Source organism: Lepisosteus oculatus, chromosome 14, assembly GCF_040954835.1.
Source record: "Lepisosteus oculatus isolate fLepOcu1 chromosome 14, fLepOcu1.hap2, whole genome shotgun sequence".
NCBI classification, from domain to species: Eukaryota; Metazoa; Chordata; class Actinopteri; order Semionotiformes; family Lepisosteidae; genus Lepisosteus; species Lepisosteus oculatus.
In genome coordinates this window covers 51230064-51247989 of record NC_090709.1, presented here as the reverse complement: position 1 = coordinate 51247989, position 17926 = coordinate 51230064, and the positions used below count along the sequence as shown (strand labels likewise).

The 17926-nt window shown below is 52.4% G+C and overlaps 7 non-coding genes across 7 annotated transcripts; all 7 read right to left on the bottom strand.

Annotated features, from left to right (window-relative positions):
* Nucleotides 1–4544: 4544 nt before the first annotated feature.
* Nucleotides 4545–4616, bottom strand: trnap-agg (transfer RNA proline (anticodon AGG)). Its single transcript has one exon. It is a non-coding gene; the product is annotated as a tRNA-Pro (tRNA).
* A 2115-nt stretch (nt 4617–6731) lies between these two features.
* trnap-agg (transfer RNA proline (anticodon AGG)) lies at nt 6732–6803 on the bottom strand. The gene has a single exon. It is a non-coding gene; the product is annotated as a tRNA-Pro (tRNA).
* A 1474-nt stretch (nt 6804–8277) lies between these two features.
* On the bottom strand, nt 8278–8349 carry trnap-agg (transfer RNA proline (anticodon AGG)). Its single transcript has one exon. It is a non-coding gene; the product is annotated as a tRNA-Pro (tRNA).
* A 2116-nt stretch (nt 8350–10465) lies between these two features.
* On the bottom strand, nt 10466–10537 carry trnap-agg (transfer RNA proline (anticodon AGG)). Its single transcript has one exon. It is a non-coding gene; the product is annotated as a tRNA-Pro (tRNA).
* Nucleotides 10538–12654: 2117 nt separating this feature from the next.
* On the bottom strand, nt 12655–12726 carry trnap-agg (transfer RNA proline (anticodon AGG)). The gene has a single exon. It is a non-coding gene; the product is annotated as a tRNA-Pro (tRNA).
* Nucleotides 12727–14842: 2116 nt separating this feature from the next.
* On the bottom strand, nt 14843–14914 carry trnap-agg (transfer RNA proline (anticodon AGG)). Its single transcript has one exon. It is a non-coding gene; the product is annotated as a tRNA-Pro (tRNA).
* A 2117-nt stretch (nt 14915–17031) lies between these two features.
* On the bottom strand, nt 17032–17103 carry trnap-agg (transfer RNA proline (anticodon AGG)). Its single transcript has one exon. It is a non-coding gene; the product is annotated as a tRNA-Pro (tRNA).
* Nucleotides 17104–17926: the final 823 nt, after the last annotated feature.

Here is a 17926-nt window from a genome sequence, read left to right as displayed (position 1 = left end):
TGGAGATGGATGGGGTGGAGAGGGAGGACAGGGAGGAGGGGGAGAGGAGTGGGCGAGCCGGGGTACAACCGCCTGGGCCCTCGAAGGCCGGGATCCAGTGGCACCACGTCAGGCCTCAGCCCAACCTCAATCCCAATTCAAGAGTTGTCCGCAGACCCATCCCTGATGTCTCTGCGGTGGCGGAGACAGGAGGTGGGGAGGAAGCAGCAAGTGTTGGCAATGAGAATGTGGCAGAAAGGGCGGGGAAACTGTTGTGCGGGCCGGAGAATTAACTTCACTCTTTCCCGGCCATATACTTGATGGCATCTTTCGCCTCTTTAAATGCCAACGGGCTGAGGGACAGAGCAAAGCTTGGGGCAGTGTTAGCTCTGCTGGGGCGGACGGATGTTGTCTGCCTCCAGGAGACCTTCTGGGACGAGGAGTGTGTCCGGAAGGTGCGAGCACAGTGGGACTGGGAGCTGTTTTACAGCAACGCCTCCGGCCTGTGCAGGAGGGGGGTGGCTGTGCTGGTGAGGAGGGGAGTGTACGTGAGCGTAAGGCTCCTGCACCGGGACACGGAGGGCCGGCTCCTGCAGGTCTGTCTCGGGTTTCCTGGACAGTCCGTGCTGCTGAGCAACATCTACGCCCCCAATGGGGAAGCTGAGCGGCTCGCCTTCTTCAAGCAGCTGGAGGCGAGCTGCTTTCAGCAGCCAGGGCTGGTCGTCGGAGATTTTAACTGTGCACTGAGTGCGCTCGATGTCGCGGTTGGGATGACCTTTAAAAGCAGCGCTGCTCGCAGCTTCCTTGAGCGCAGTGCTGAAGCTCACGGGTTCGTGGATGCGTGGCATCAGGCTTAGTGTGCGCGGAGGGACTTTTTTCGGCGGCAGGTCGTTGAAGGTGTCTTGAGACAGAGCCGGATCGACCTGTTGCTGGGGCACATGAGTCTCTTCCCGTGCCTGAGCCGGATGCGGTATGTGTTCACGACCCTGAGCGACCATGCTGTGCTTCACTTCTCTGTAGCAGGGGCACAGGAGGACCGGGGCCCCTGCCCCTGGTGCTTTAATAACGCGCTCCTGGGGGAGGCTTCATTCTGTCAGGGCATAGAAGACCTTATCCGGCAGCAGCTGCAGTGTCCCCTGTATAGGTCAGAAAAGCTGGTCTGGTGGGATAATCTCAAGTACGCCATCAAAGAGTTCAGTATCTCGTATGGCCTGTCCCGGGGGCGGGAGAAGGCCAGGCGGGAGAGAGAGCTTCGGGCTCGGATCACCTCAGAGCTCGGGCTCCTGGCAGATCACGGAGGGGGCTGCGAGCTCTTGCTGGAGCTGAGGGGTGAGCTGCAAGCCCTGGAGGAGAAGTGGAGAGGAGCCCGGGTGCGCAGCAGAGCCCAGTATCTGGCAGAGGGCGAGAGGAGCACGAGGTTCTTTTTCGGCCTGGAGCAGGAGAGGCAGCGCAGCTCCTTCATCGAGGAGCTGGTGGGAGAGGACGGTGTGCGGCTCTCTGCCCCCGAGGCCGTTAGGAATGAGGTGTTTTCTTTTTATAGCGCCTTGTTCTGGCCGAAGTGGTGGATGAGCAGCAGACCCGGGCCATGCTGGCTTGGGTGAGTACCCGCCTGTCACAGAGCGATCGTGAGCTCTGTGACAGTGCGCTGAGCTTGGAGGAAGTGCTTGAAGCACTTCGGGGCTCTCCTCCAAGCTCTACAGACACTTTCAGCAGTCCCTGGGGCCCCTCCTTCTGGAGGTGTTCCAGGAGATTGCCAGGACCGGCGCTCTGACCCCATCTATGAGAAGGGGGGTGATCTCTCTTGTCTACAAAAAGCAGGGGGATCCCTCCCTTTTGAAAAACTTTCGCCCGATCAGTCTGTTGAACACAGACTATAAGATACTAACTCGTGTTCTCTCCCTCAGGCTCGGGAAGGTTCTGCCCAGGATCCTGTCGCCTTCGCAGACCTACTGCGTCAAGTGGAGAGACATCGCGGACACGGTGTGCTCCATCAGAGATGTTGTGGACCTTATGCGGGAGCAGCCGAGGGGTGGATACGTCCTGAAACTGGACCAGGAGAAGGCCTTCGACAGGGTGGAGCATTCCTTCCTGTTTGAGGTCTTGAAGAGCTTTGGCTTCGGCGAGGCCTTCATCTCCTGGGTGAGGCTCGTGTACAAGGGGATCGTGAGCTGTGTCAAGGTGAATGGTTCCCTCACGAGCTTCTTTCCAGTGACCTTGCCTGGGGGCACCGCCACCTCGTTGATCTACCAATATGCTGACGACACCAGACTGACGTTGGCAGAGGTGGCGGAGATCTTGGCCATTTTAGAGGTGGTGCAGGCCTACTGCGCTGCCTCGGGCGCCAAGGTAAACTTGGAGAAGTCTGAGGTCATGCCGGTGGGGAGGGCAGACCTTGCCCCGCTCTTCGGTTACCCTTTCAGGGTTGAGACGGGTCACCTGAAGGTCCTTGGCATCTACATTAACGCTGATGAGCAGGCCACTGGGCTTCTCCTGTGGAAGGAGAAGCTCATTAAGATGAGGGCAAATTAAATCGGTGGAGACACAGGTCCCTGACCCTAAAGGGAAGGGTCCTGCTCGTTAACACACTGTGCCTGTCCCTCTTGTGGTACCCACTGTCTGTGATGCCTCTTCCTGAACGGGTAGAGAATGAGATTAGGCAACTGGTGGTGGGATTCGTGTGGGAGGGGAAGCCTCCGCGGGTCACTCATGACACCCTCATTGGGAAAATCTCCAGGGGTGGGCTGAAGCTGTGTGATGTAGGCCTGAAGCTGAAAAGCTTTAGGCTGAAAGTAGTGAAGAAGTTCCTTGACCTGGATAATGTCAGCATTTGGAAGATTGGTATGGGAAGCTACCTCGAGACTTGCGGGGGCTTGGGGCAGGAGACTCTCCTGGTGAGGCTGACTCCGGGGTTGATAAAACATCTGCCCTCCTTTTACAGGGAGGTCCTGCTGGCGAGGGGGTAGTTCATGTCCCAGCATGTCTCCTACACGCCGGAGACCCGGGCCCAGATTCTGGAACAGCCTCTGTTCCTCGACCCCCTGCTGGTGTCTCGATGGAACAGGCAGCTCTACGAGGCTGGCATATCCAAGGTCAAGGATCTTCTTTATGAAGTAAAGGACGGATTTCTGCCCACCCAGGCTATTGTCGACGCTGTGCGAGAGGTCGACGACGAGCTGCCTGTCAGTAAGATCCGTCAGGATTACGAGCAGCTCAAACTCGGTCTCCCGGACAGTTGGCTGGAGAAGCTCCATCTACAAGACGGGGCAGCAGGCCCAGCCTGGCCGGAGCTGAGGGTGAAGTGGGGGGACCGTGGGGTGGACCTCCTGGGGTTCACCACCAGCATGTTCTACAGGCTGATGGTGGCGAAACGCTTCAGAGTGCCGGTCTCAGAGGTGTTCTGGGGTAAGATCTTCCCCCAGCTCGAGCCAGGGCATACTTGACGGATCTGCTGGATGGCCTGTTTCGCTCTGTTCGAGGAGCTGTTCTTGACGGGGTGCCCTGGAAAGAGCTGTTCCTCTTTGGGTACCGCGGGTCTGAGAGGGGGGTTAACGCCATTTTAGTGAACCTCCTCCTCAGCCTAACGAGGACAGCTGTCTGGGAGAGGAGGAACCTCATGATGTACAATGGCCTGAAGCCAGACCTTGTCAGGCTGTGCATTGCCAGGGTGAAGGACTGCTTCTCTCTCAGCCTGGCCTACTGCAGGGCTGAGAGGCGGATGGCCGACTTTCGCAGAATCTTCTTAAAAAATAACATCTTTGTGGACCTGCGGGAGGAAGGCCTGTACTTCCGGCTCTGAGATGGGGGTGTCTTTGAACAAAAGACACACACGGCTCCACCCTTTTCCACCCCTGAATAGCATTGGCGAGTTGAATAGCATTCAATTCACATCGAATAGCATTGGCCCCTGAATAGCCCCTGAATAGCATTGGCGTAGCTCAGCACTGGGCCACTGGGCACAATTTCCCACCGTTTCCAGAGTGTAGTGGTTATCACGTTATCACGTTAGACCGTTACACAGACAGTTTCCATGAGACGTTGGACTTCCGATATTTAGAAGGATCCGTTTTTCATATAAATTATAAGAAACATATAAATTGATTCTTTTATCAAGCTCGTAGTTTTCCTTCAAATCTTGAAAGCTCTCAGTGAGAACATCATAGGCTGCAGGACGCCCAGTAACTTGATTACTTCAACAGAAAGAAGAGCAGACAGCTCGACAAATATGTGAGGCGCAGAGAGCGCAAGGCGAGCTGCACACGTTTCGGTGGCTGAGAGAGGGCAGTTTTTGCTTCTGCATTTCCCAAGTAAGGACGCATGACAACAAGCGATCGCGGTGCTCATCTACGACACAGTGGTGATGAGTTTTCAGTACGTGTTCTTTTGAACGAGCAATGAGGTTGCCGCCTTGGACAGCTGACTGCACGCTCTCATTGTGCCACGTGATGAGAATTCACCAGGCTCGTTCAGTCATTAGTCACATTCCATCGTTTGCCATAAGCAGACGCTGCGAAGTGATGTGGATATCAGTTCCCAGTCTTGTGGAAGAGGAGGAAAAGAGCACACGAGGGCTCGTCCGGGAGTTGAACCCGGGACCTCTCGCACCCTAAGCGAGAATCATACCACTAGACCAACGAGCCACAGCAGCACTTTCAATTTCAATCTGTCAGCGAGCTTGAGGATGGGGAGGGGCGCCATTCGCTCGTCCAGTCAGACCTTCATCAATAAGTCAAGAAAGCTGCAATTACACGACTGCCTTGCAGACGAAGGGCAGTGAACTGTGCCCGGTAAGAGGGGAACAAGCGGCACTAGGTGACGCTGAGGCATAAGTCCCAGCGAGGGGGGTTGGCTTGTATGGTACAGCGCTTGCTTTGCATGTGGGAGATAGCAGGATCAATTCCCGCATCCTCCAGGTGTGTGCTTAGAGCTTGATGTGCCGAAAGGCGTCCTTTAGCCTGTGGTCCCGCCTTACATGGAGAGCATCGTGCAGCTGTCAAGCGTTTCGCAGCCACGCCCCCTTTTCATCTTCTCTCTGGCTTAAGCGTCACTCCGCCCCTCTCTTGACATTTCATGTCAGCATGTCAGAAGTCCGAGTGACATTTTTAATGGCTGAGTGAGGGCACGATGCTGAAGCAGAGAGGCCACTTCAGCCACAGAGACTTGTGCTAGGTGAGATCTGAAAGATGGACTCGCAACAGAAACAGACCAAAAATGTATCGGTGAGATCAAAAGGCAAATGCAACATTCAGCAGAGGGCGTCTAAAGATTAGGGAACGGGCGACTGAAATCCATGTGAGGCAAACTTTCCGGTGTGTGTACTGCAGCTGGGCTTGTTGGCGTAATTGGTAGTGCGTCAGTCTTGTCATCTGAAGGGCCTGAGTTTGATCCTCACACGGGGCAGGGCTGCTTCCTCTCTTGCTCTTTTCAAACACTTGCGGCAACTGTTCGCTCATAACCACGTCTGGAATGCGTGACCTTTACACGGGCGAGAAGCAACGCCGCATCCCTTTTCTAAAGAACATTCACATTCAGAAATAAGTCAAGAAATTTGCCATTACTTTCGCTCGCACTGCTGTCAGCCTGCCCATGTTGCCAAAGAAAGATTCACTCGGCGTCAACATGACAGAACAGCGATCACTTGAAAACAATGTTCCACACTCCGTAAGCAAGAACTTCAGTGTTTGCAGTCACCCGATATGCCGATAGTCAAAGGAGCGCAAAACACGAAGCGTCAAAAGACAAGATGAGTTGATGGAAAGAGCGTTGAATTGATGAGCACAAAAGTTCAGCTCGTACAATAGGCAACGAAGGTCTCAGCGTCGTCATCGCACTTGAAAGGACTGCCTTGCAGACCAAGGGCAGTGGGCGGTGCCCGGTAAGAGGGGCAGAGGCGGTAAGACATGATGCCGAGAAGCATGAAGCGAGGGGGATTAGCTCAAATGGTAGAGCGCTCGCTTAGCATGCAAGAGGTAGCGGGATCGATGCCCGCATCCTCCAGGTCTGAGTTTGGATCTCCGGAAGCCCGGTGCTCTTGTTTAGCTTCTGCGACTTCTGACAGGTGCTCCTCCGTTGCGGAGAGAATGTCCTTCAGTTGTCAAGCGTTGAAGGGCCACAGCTCCTTCCCAACCTCAGTCTGCACTGAGTGCGTCTCCGGCATTTTCTCGTCCAATTTGTCAGCTTAGCAAGTGAAAAGTATATCCGAGTGAAAACAGTGCTGATAATACTCTCACGAATTGTTAGAAGACGTGCTTTTGATCATCGATTGCTTAACAATCACATTCGTTCGACTTGAGCCATCAAGCTCGTAGTTTTCCTTCAAATCTTGAAAGCTCTCAGTGAGAACATCATAGGCTGCAGGACGCCCCGTAACTTGATTACTTCAACAGAAAGAAGAGCAGACAGCTCGACAAATATGTGAGGCGCAGAGAGCGCAAGGCGAGCCGCACACGTTTCGGTGGCTGAGAGAGGGCAGTTTTTGCTTCTGCATTTCCCAAGTAAGGACGCATGACAACAAGCGATCGCGGTGCTCATCTACGACACAGTGGTGATGAGTTTTCAGTACGTGTTCTTTTGAACGAGCAATGAGGTTGCCGCCTTGGACAGCTGACTGCACGCTCTCATTGTGCCACGTGATGAGAATTCACCAGGCTCGTTCAGTCATTAGTCACATTCCATCGTTTGCCATAAGCAGACGCTGCGAAGTGATGTGGATATCAGTTCCCAGTCTTGTGGAAGAGGAGGAAAAGAGCACACGAGGGCTCGTCCGGGAGTTGAACCCGGGACCTCTCGCACCCTAAGCGAGAATCATACCACTAGACCAACGAGCCACAGCAGCACTTTCCATTTCAATCTGTCAGCGAGCTTGAGGATGGGGAGGGGCGCCATTCGCTCATCCAGTCAGACCTTCATCAATATGTCAAGAAAGCTGCAATTACACGACTGCCTTGCAGACGAAGGGCAGTGAACTGTGCCCGGTAAGAGGGGAACAAGCGGCACTAGGTGACGCTGAGGCATAAGTCCCAGCGAGGGGGGTTGGCTTTTATGGTACAGCGCTTGCTTTGCATGTGGGAGATAGCAGGATCAATTCCCGCATCCTCCAGGTGTGTGCTTAGAGCTTGATGTGCCGAAAGGTGTCCTTTAGCCTGTGGTCCCGCCTTACATGGAGAGCATCGTGCAGCTGTCAAGCGTTTCGCAGCCACGCCCCCTTTTCATCTTCTCTCTGGCTTAAGCGTCACTCCGCCCCTCTCTTGACATTTCATGTCAGCATGTCAGAAGTCCGAGTGACATTTTTAATGGCTGAGTGAGGGCACGATGCTGAAGCAGAGAGGCCACTTCAGCCACAGAGACTTGTGCTAGGTGAGATCTGAAAGACGGACTCGCAACAGAAACAGACCAAAAATGTATCGGTGAGATCAAAAGGCAAATGCAACATTCAGCAGAGGGCGTCTAAAGATTAGGGAACGGGCGACTGAAATCCATGTGAGGCAAACTTTCCGGTGTGTGTACTGCAGCTGGGCTTGTTGGCGTAATTGGTAGTGCGTCAGTCTCGTCATCTGAAGGGCCTGAGTTTGATCCTCACACGGGGCAGGGCTGCTTCCTCTCTTGCTCTTTTCAAACACTTGCGGCAACTGTTCGCTCATAACCACGTCTGGAATGCGTGACCTTTACACGGGCGAGAAGCAACGCCGCATCCCTTTTCTAAAGAACATTCACATTCAGAAATAAGTCAAGAAATTTGCCATTACTTTCGCTCGCACTGCTGTCAGCCTGCCCATGTTGCCAAAGAAAGATTCACTCGGCGTCAACATGACAGAACAGCGATCACTTGAAAACAATGTTCCACACTCCGTAAGCAAGAACTTCAGTGTTTGCAGTCACCCGATATGCCGATAGTCAAAGGAGCGCAAAACACGAAGCGTCAAAAGACAAGATGAGTTGATGGAAAGAGCGTTGAATTGATGAGCACAAAAGTTCAGCTCGTACAATAGGCAACGAAGGTCTCAGCGTCGTCATCGCACTTGAAAGGACTGCCTTGCAGACCAAGGGCAGTGGGCGGTGCCCGGTAAGAGGGGCAGAGGCGGTAAGACATGATGCCGAGACGCATGAAGCGAGGGGGATTAGCTCAAATGGTAGAGCGCTCGCTTAGCATGCAAGAGGTAGCGGGATCGATGTGACTAATGACTGAACGACCAGGCTCGTTCAGTCATTAGTCACATTCCATCGTTTGCCATAAGCAGACGCTGCGAAGTGATGTGGATATCAGTTCCCAGTCTTGTGGAAGAGGAGGAAAAGAGCACACGAGGGCTCGTCCGGGAGTTGAACCCGGGACCTCTCGCACCCTAAGCGAGAATCATACCACTAGACCAACGAGCCACAGCAGCACTTTCCATTTCAATCTGTCAGCGAGCTTGAGGATGGGGAGAGGCGCCATTCGCTCGTCCAGTCAGACCTTCATCAATAAGTCAAGAAAGCTGCAATTACACGACTGCCTTGCAGACGAAGGGCAGTGAACTGTGCCCGGTAAGAGGGGAACAAGCGGCACTAGGTGACGCCGAGGCATAAGTCCCAGCGAGGGGGGTTGGCTTGTATGGTACAGCGCTTGCTTTGCATGTGGGAGATAGCAAGATCAATTCCCGCATTCTCCAGGTGTGTGCTTAGAGCTTGATGTGCCGAAAGGCGTCCTTTAGCCTGTGGTCCCGCCTTACATGGAGAGCATCGTGCAGCTGTCAAGCGTTTCGCAGCCACGCCCCCTTTTCATCTTCTCTCTGGCTTAAGCGTCACTCCGCCCCTCTCTCTTGACATTTCATGTCAGCATGTCAGAAGTCCGAGTGACATTTTTAATGGCTGAGTGAGGGCACGATGCTGAAGCAGAGAGGCCACTTCAGCCACAGAGACTTGTGCTAGGTGAGATCTGAAAGACGGACTCGCAACAGAAACAGACCAAAAATGTATCGGTGAGATCAAAAGGCAAATGCAACATTCAGCAGAGGGCGTCTAAAGATTAGGGAACGGGCGACTGAAATCCATGTGAGGCAAACTTTCCGGTGTGTGTACTGCAGCTGGGCTTGTTGGCGTAATTGGTAGTGCGTCAGTCTCGTCATCTGAAGGGCCTGAGTTTGATCCTCACACGGGGCAGGGCTGCTTCCTCTCTTGCTCTTTTCAAACACTTGCGGCAACTGTTCGCTCATAACCACGTCTGGAATGCGTGACCTTTACACGGGCGAGAACAACGCCGCATCCCTTTTCTAAAGAACATTCACATTCAGAAATAAGTCAAGAAATTTGCCATTACTTTCGCTCGCACTGCTGTCAGCCTGCCCATGTTGCCAAAGAAAGATTCACTCGGCGTCAACATGACAGAACAGCGATCACTTGAAAACAATGTTCCACACTCCGTAAGCAAGAACTTCAGTGTTTGCAGTCACCCGATATGCCGATAGTCAAAGGAGCGCAAAACACGAAGCGTCAAAAGACAAGATGAGTTGATGGAAAGAGCGTTGAATTGATGAGCACAAAAGTTCAGCTCGTACAATAGGCAACGAAGGTCTCAGCGTCGTCATCGCACTTGAAAGGACTGCCTTGCAGACCAAGGGCAGTGGGCGGTGCCCGGTAAGAGGGGCAGAGGCGGTAAGACATGATGCCGAGAAGCATGAAGCGAGGGGGATTAGCTCAAATGGTAGAGCACTCGCTTAACATGCAAGAGGTAGCGGGATCGATGCCCGCATCCTCCAGGTCTGAGTTTGGATCTCCGGAAGCCCGGTGCTCTTGTTTAGCTCCTGCGACTTCTGACAGGTGCTCCTCCGTTGCGGAGAGAATGTCCTTCAGTTGTCAAGCGTTGAAGGGCCACACCTCCTTCCCAACTTCAGTCTGCACTGAGTGCGTCTCCGGCATTTTCTCGTCCAATTTGTCAGCTTAGCAAGTGAAAAGTATATCCGAGTGAAAACAGTGCTGATAATACTCTCACGAATTGTTAGAAGACGTGCTTTTGATCATCGATTGCTTAACAATCACATTCGTTCGACTTGAGCCATCAAGCTCGTAGTTTTCCTTCAAATCTTGAAAGCTCTCAGTGAGAACATCATAGGCTGCAGGACGCCCCGTAACTTGATTACTTCAACAGAAAGAAGAGCAGACAGCTCGACAAATATGTGAGGCGCAGAGAGCGCAAGGCGAGCCGCACACGTTTCGGTGGCTGAGAGAGGGCAGTTTTTGCTTCTGCATTTCCCAAGTAAGGACGCATGACAACAAGCGATCGCAGTGCTCATCTACGACACAGTGGTGATGAGTTTTCAGTACGTGTTCTTTTGAACGAGCAATGAGGTTGCCGCCTTGGACAGCTGACTGCACGCTCTCATTGTGCCACGTGATGAGAATTCACCAGGCTCGTTCAGTCATTAGTCACATTCCATCGTTTGCCATAAGCAGACGCTGCGAAGTGATGTGGATATCAGTTCCCAGTCTTGTGGAAGAGGAGGAAAAGAGCACACGAGGGCTCGTCCGGGAGTTGAACCCGGGACCTCTCGCACCCTAAGCGAGAATCATACCACTAGACCAACGAGCCACAGCAGCACTTTCCATTTCAATCTGTCAGCGAGCTTGAGGATGGGGAGAGGCGCCATTCGCTCGTCCAGTCAGACCTTCATCAATAAGTCAAGAAAGCTGCAATTACACGACTGCCTTGCAGACGAAGGGCAGTGAACTGTGCCCGGTAAGAGGGGAACAAGCGGCACTAGGTGACGCCGAGGCATAAGTCCCAGCGAGGGGGGTTGGCTTGTATGGTACAGCGCTTGCTTTGCATGTGGGAGATAGCAGGATCAATTCCCGCATCCTCCAGGTGTGTGCTTAGAGCTTGATGTGCCGAAAGGCGTCTTTTAGCCTGTGGTCCCGCCTTACATGGAGAGCATCGTGCAGCTGTCAAGCGTTTCGCAGCCACGCCCCCTTTTCATCTTCTCTCTGGCTTAAGCGTCACTCCGCCCCTCTCTCTTGACATTTCATGTCAGCATGTCAGAAGTCCGAGTGACATTTTTAATGGCTGAGTGAGGGCACGATGCTGAAGCAGAGAGGCCACTTCAGCCACAGAGACTTGTGCTAGGTGAGATCTGAAAGACGGACTCGCAACAGAAACAGACCAAAAATGTATCGGTGAGATCAAAAGGCAAATGCAACATTCAGCAGAGGGCGTCTAAAGATTAGGGAACGGGCGACTGAAATCCATGTGAGGCAAACTTTCCGGTGTGTGTACTGCAGCTGGGCTTGTTGGCGTAATTGGTAGTGCGTCAGTCTCGTCATCTGAAGGGCCTGAGTTTGATCCTCACACGGGGCAGGGCTGCTTCCTCTCTTGCTCTTTTCAAACACTTGCGGCAACTGTTCGCTCATAACCACGTCTGGAATGCGTGACCTTTACACGGGCGAGAAGCAACGCCGCATCCCTTTTCTAAAGAACATTCACATTCAGAAATAAGTCAAGAAATTTGCCATTACTTTCGCTCGCACTGCTGTCAGCCTGCCCATGTTGCCAAAGAAAGATTCACTCGGCGTCAACATGACAGAACAGCGATCACTTGAAAACAATGTTCCACACTCCGTAAGCAAGAACTTCAGTGTTTGCAGTCACCCGATATGCCGATAGTCAAAGGAGCGCAAAACACGAAGCGTCAAAAGACAAGATGAGTTGATGGAAAGAGCGTTGAATTGATGAGCACAAAAGTTCAGCTCGTACAATAGGCAACGAAGGTCTCAGCGTCGTCATCGCACTTGAAAGGACTGCCTTGCAGACCAAGGGCAGTGGGCGGTGCCCGGTAAGAGGGGCAGAGGCGGTAAGACATGATGCCGAGAAGCATGAAGCGAGGGGGATTAGCTCAAATGGTAGAGCGCTCGCTTAACATGCAAGAGGTAGCGGGATCGATGCCCGCATCCTCCAGGTCTGAGTTTGGATCTCCGGAAGCCCGGTGCTCTTGTTTAGCTTCTGCGACTTCTGACAGGTGCTCCTCCGTTGCGGAGAGAATGTCCTTCAGTTGTCAAGCGTTGAAGGGCCACACCTCCTTCCCAACTTCAGTCTGCACTGAGTGCGTCTCCGGCATTTTCTCGTCCAATTTGTCAGCTTAGCAAGTGAAAAGTATATCCGAGTGAAAACAGTGCTGATAATACTCTCACGAATTGTTAGAAGACGTGCTTTTGATCATCGATTGCTTAACAATCACATTTGTTCGACTTGAGCCATCAAGCTCGTAGTTTTCCTTCAAATCTTGAAAGCTCTCAGTGAGAACATCATAGGCTGCAGGACGCCCCGTAACTTGATTACTTCAACAGAAAGAAGAGCAGACAGCTCGACAAATATGTGAGGCGCAGAGAGCGCAAGGCGAGCCGCACACGTTTCGGTGGCTGAGAGAGGGCAGTTTTTGCTTCTGCATTTCCCAAGTAAGGACGCATGACAACAAGCGATCGCGGTGCTCATCTACGACACAGTGGTGATGAGTTTTCAGTACGTGTTCTTTTGAACGAGCAATGAGGTTGCCGCCTTGGACAGCTGACTGCACGCTCTCATTGTGCCACGTGATGAGAATTCACCAGGCTCGTTCAGTCATTAGTCACATTCCATCGTTTGCCATAAGCAGACGCTGCGAAGTGATGTGGATATCAGTTCCCAGTCTTGTGGAAGAGGAGGAAAAGAGCACACGAGGGCTCGTCCGGGAGTTGAACCCGGGACCTCTCGCACCCTAAGCGAGAATCATACCACTAGACCAACGAGCCACAGCAGCACTTTCCATTTCAATCTGTCAGCGAGCTTGAGGATGGGGAGAGGCGCCATTCGCTCGTCCAGTCAGACCTTCATCAATAAGTCAAGAAAGCTGCAATTACACGACTGCCTTGCAGACGAAGGGCAGTGAACTGTGCCCGGTAAGAGGGGAACAAGCGGCACTAGGTGACGCCGAGGCATAAGTCCCAGCGAGGGGGGTTGGCTTGTATGGTACAGCGCTTGCTTTGCATGTGGGAGATAGCAGGATCAATTCCCGCATCCTCCAGGTGTGTGCTTAGAGCTTGATGTGCCGAAAGGCGTCCTTTAGCCTGTGGTCCCGCCTTACATGGAGAGCATCGTGCAGCTGTCAAGCGTTTCGCAGCCACGCCCCCTTTTCATCTTCTCTCTGGCTTAAGCGTCACTCCGCCCCTCTCTCTTGACATTTCATGTCAGCATGTCAGAAGTCCGAGTGACATTTTTAATGGCTGAGTGAGGGCACGATGCTGAAGCAGAGAGGCCACTTCAGCCACAGAGACTTGTGCTAGGTGAGATCTGAAAGACGGACTCGCAACAGAAACAGACCAAAAATGTATCGGTGAGATCAAAAGGCAAATGCAACATTCAGCAGAGGGCGTCTAAAGATTAGGGAACGGGCGACTGAAATCCATGTGAGGCAAACTTTCCGGTGTGTGTACTGCAGCTGGGCTTGTTGGCGTAATTGGTAGTGCGTCAGTCTCGTCATCTGAAGGGCCTGAGTTTGATCCTCACACGGGGCAGGGCTGCTTCCTCTCTTGCTCTTTTCAAACACTTGCGGCAACTGTTCGCTCATAACCACGTCTGGAATGCGTGACCTTTACACGGGCGAGAAGCAACGCCGCATCCCTTTTCTAAAGAACATTCACATTCAGAAATAAGTCAAGAAATTTGCCATTACTTTCGCTCGCACTGCTGTCAGCCTGCCCATGTTGCCAAAGAAAGATTCACTCGGCGTCAACATGACAGAACAGCGATCACTTGAAAACAATGTTCCACACTCCGTAAGCAAGAACTTCAGTGTTTGCAGTCACCCGATATGCCGATAGTCAAAGGAGCGCAAAACACGAAGCGTCAAAAGACAAGATGAGTTGATGGAAAGAGCGTTGAATTGATGAGCACAAAAGTTCAGCTCGTACAATAGGCAACGAAGGTCTCAGCGTCGCCATCGCACTTGAAAGGACTGCCTTGCAGACCAAGGGCAGTGGGCGGTGCCCGGTAAGAGGGGCAGAGGCGGTAAGACATGATGCCGAGAAGCATGAAGCGAGGGGGATTAGCTCAAATGGTAGAGCGCTCACTTAGCATGCAAGAGGTAGCGGGATCGATGCCCGCATCCTCCAGGTCTGAGTTTGGATCTCCGGAAGCCCGGTGCTCTTGTTTAGCTTCTGCGACTTCTGACAGGTGCTCCTCCGTTGCGGAGAGAATGTCCTTCAGTTGTCAAGCGTTGAAGGGCCACACCTCCTTCCCAACCTCAGTCTGCACTGAGTGCGTCTCCGGCATTTTCTCGTCCAATTTGTCAGCTTAGCAAGTGAAAAGTATATCCGAGTGAAAACAGTGCTGATAATACTCTCACGAATTGTTAGAAGACGTGCTTTTGATCATCGATTGCTTAACAATCACATTCGTTCGACTTGAGCCATCAAGCTCGTAGTTTTCCTTCAAATCTTGAAAGCTCTCAGTGAGAACATCATAGGCTGCAGGACGCCCCGTAACTTGATTACTTCAACAGAAAGAAGAGCAGACAGCTCGACAAAATGTGAGGCGCAGAGAGCGCAAGGCGAGCCGCACACGTTTCGGTGGCTGAGAGAGGGCAATTTTTGCTTCTGCATTTCCCAAGTAAGGACGCATGACAACAAGCGATCGCGGTGCTCATCTACGACACAGTGGTGATGAGTTTTCAGTACGTGTTCTTTTGAACGAGCAATGAGGTTGCCGCCTTGGACAGCTGACTGCACGCTCTCATTGTGCCACGTGATGAGAATTCACCAGGCTCGTTCAGTCATTAGTCACATTCCATCGTTTGCCATAAGCAGACGCTGCGAAGTGATGTGGATATCAGTTCCCAGTCTTGTGGAAGAGGAGGAAAAGAGCACACGAGGGCTCGTCCGGGAGTTGAACCCGGGACCTCTCGCACCCTAAGCGAGAATCATACCACTAGACCAACGAGCCACAGCAGCACTTTCCATTTCAATCTGTCAGCGAGCTTGAGGATGGGGAGAGGCGCCATTCGCTCGTCCAGTCAGACCTTCATCAATAAGTCAAGAAAGCTGCAATTACACGACTGCCTTGCAGACGAAGGGCAGTGAACTGTGCCCGGTAAGAGGGGAACAAGCGGCACTAGGTGACGCCGAGGCATAAGTCCCAGCGAGGGGGGTTGGCTTGTATGGTACAGCGCTTGCTTTGCATGTGGGAGATAGCAGGATCAATTCCCGCATCCTCCAGGTCTGTGCTTAGAGCTTGATGTGCCGAAAGGCGTCCTTTAGCCTGTGGTCCCGCCTTACATGGAGAGCATCGTGCAGCTGTCAAGCATTTCGCAGCCACGTCCCCTTTTCATCTTCTCTCTGGCTTAAGCGTCACTCCGCCCCTCTCTCTTGACATTTCATGTCAGCATGTCAGAAGTCCGAGTGACATTTTTAATGGCTGAGTGAGGGCACGATGCTGAAGCAGAGAGGCCACTTCAGCCACAGAGACTTGTGCTAGGTGAGATCTGAAAGACGGACTCGCAACAGAAACAGACCAAAAATGTATCGGTGAGATCAAAAGGCAAATGCAACATTCAGCAGAGGGCGTCTAAAGATTAGGGAACGGGCGACTGAAATCCATGTGAGGCAAACTTTCCGGTGTGTGTACTGCAGCTGGGCTTGTTGGCGTAATTGGTAGTGCGTCAGTCTCGTCATCTGAAGGGCCTGAGTTTGATCCTCACACGGGGCAGGGCTGCTTCCTCTCTTGCTCTTTTCAAACACTTGCGGCAACTGTTCGCTCATAACCACGTCTGGAATGCGTGACCTTTACACGGGCGAGAAGCAACGCCGCATCCCTTTTCTAAAGAACATTCACATTCAGAAATAAGTCAAGAAATTTGCCATTACTTTCGCTCGCACTGCTGTCAGCCTGCCCATGTTGCCAAAGAAAGATTCACTCGGCGTCAACATGACAGAACAGCGATCACTTGAAAACAATGTTCCACACTCCGTAAGCAAGAACTTCAGTGTTTGCAGTCACCCGATATGCCGATAGTCAAAGGAGCGCAAAACACGAAGCGTCAAAAGACAAGATGAGTTGATGGAAAGAGCGTTGAATTGATGAGCACAAAAGTTCAGCTCGTACAATAGGCAACGAAGGTCTCAGCGTCGTCATCGCACTTGAAAGGACTGCCTTGCAGACCAAGGGCAGTGGGCGGTGCCCGGTAAGAGGGGCAGAGGCGGTAAGACATGATGCCGAGAAGCATGAAGCGAGGGGGATTAGCTCAAATGGTAGAGCGCTCGCTTAGCATGCAAGAGGTAGCGGGATCGATGCCCGCATCCTCCAGGTCTGAGTTTGGATCTCCGGAAGCCCGGTGCTCTTGTTTAGCTTCTGCGACTTCTGACAGGTGCTCCTCCGTTGCGGAGAGAATGTCCTTCAGTTGTCAAGCGTTGAAGGGCCACACCTCCTTCCCAACCTCAGTCTGCACTGAGTGCGTCTCCGGCATTTTCTCGTCCAATTTGTCAGCTTAGCAAGTGAAAAGTATATCCGAGTGAAAACAGTGCTGATAATACTCTCACGAATTGTTAGAAGACGTGCTTTTGATCATCGATTGCTTAACAATCACATTCGTTCGACTTGAGCCATCAAGCTCGTAGTTTTCCTTCAAATCTTGAAAGCTCTCAGTGAGAACATCATAGGCTGCAGGACGCCCCGTAACTTGATTACTTCAACAGAAAGAAGAGCAGACAGCTCGACAAATATGTGAGGCGCAGAGAGCGCAAGGCGAGCCGCACACGTTTCGGTGGCTGAGAGAGGGCAGTTTTTGCTTCTGCATTTCCCAAGTAAGGACGCATGACAACAAGCGATCGCGGTGCTCATCTACGACACAGTGGTGATGAGTTTTCAGTACGTGTTCTTTTGAACGAGCAATGAGGTTGCCGCCTTGGACAGCTGACTGCACGCTCTCATTGTGCCACGTGATGAGAATTCACCAGGCTCGTTCAGTCATTAGTCACATTCCATCGTTTGCCATAAGCAGACGCTGCGAAGTGATGTGGATATCAGTTCCCAGTCTTGTGGAAGAGGAGGAAAAGAGCACACGAGGGCTCGTCCGGGAGTTGAACCTGGGACCTCTCGCACCCTAAGCGAGAATCATACCACTAGACCAACGAGCCACAGCAGCACTTTCCATTTCAATCTGTCAGCGAGCTTGAGGATGGGGAGAGGCGCCATTCGCTCGTCCAGTCAGACCTTCATCAATAAGTCAAGAAAGCTGCAATTACACGACTGCCTTGCAGACGAAGGGCAGTGAACTGTGCCCGGTAAGAGGGGAACAAGCGGCACTAGGTGACGCCGAGGCATAAGTCCCAGCGAGGGGGGTTGGCTTGTATGGTACAGCGCTTGCTTTGCATGTGGGAGATAGCAGGATCAATTCCCGCATCCTCCAGGTGTGTGCTTAGAGCTTGATGTGCCGAAAGGCGTCCTTTAGCCTGTGGTCCCGCCTTACATGGAGAGCATCGTGCAGCTGTCAAGCGTTTCGCAGCCACGCCCCCTTTTCATCTTCTCTCTGGCTTAAGCGTCACTCCGCCCCTCTCTCTTGACATTTCATGTCAGCATGTCAGAAGTCCGAGTGACATTTTTAATGGCTGAGTGAGGGCACGATGCTGAAGCAGAGAGGCCACTTCAGCCACAGAGACTTGTGCTAGGTGAGATCTGAAAGACGGACTCGCAACAGAAACAGACCAAAAATGTATCGGTGAGATCAAAAGGCAAATGCAACATTCAGCAGAGGGCGTCTAAAGATTAGGGAACGGGCGACTGAAATCCATGTGAGGCAAACTTTCCGGTGTGTGTACTGCAGCTGGGCTTGTTGGCGTAATTGGTAGTGCGTCAGTCTCGTCATCTGAAGGGCCTGAGTTTGATCCTCACACGGGGCAGGGCTGCTTCCTCTCTTGCTCTTTTCAAACACTTGCGGCAACTGTTCGCTCATAACCACGT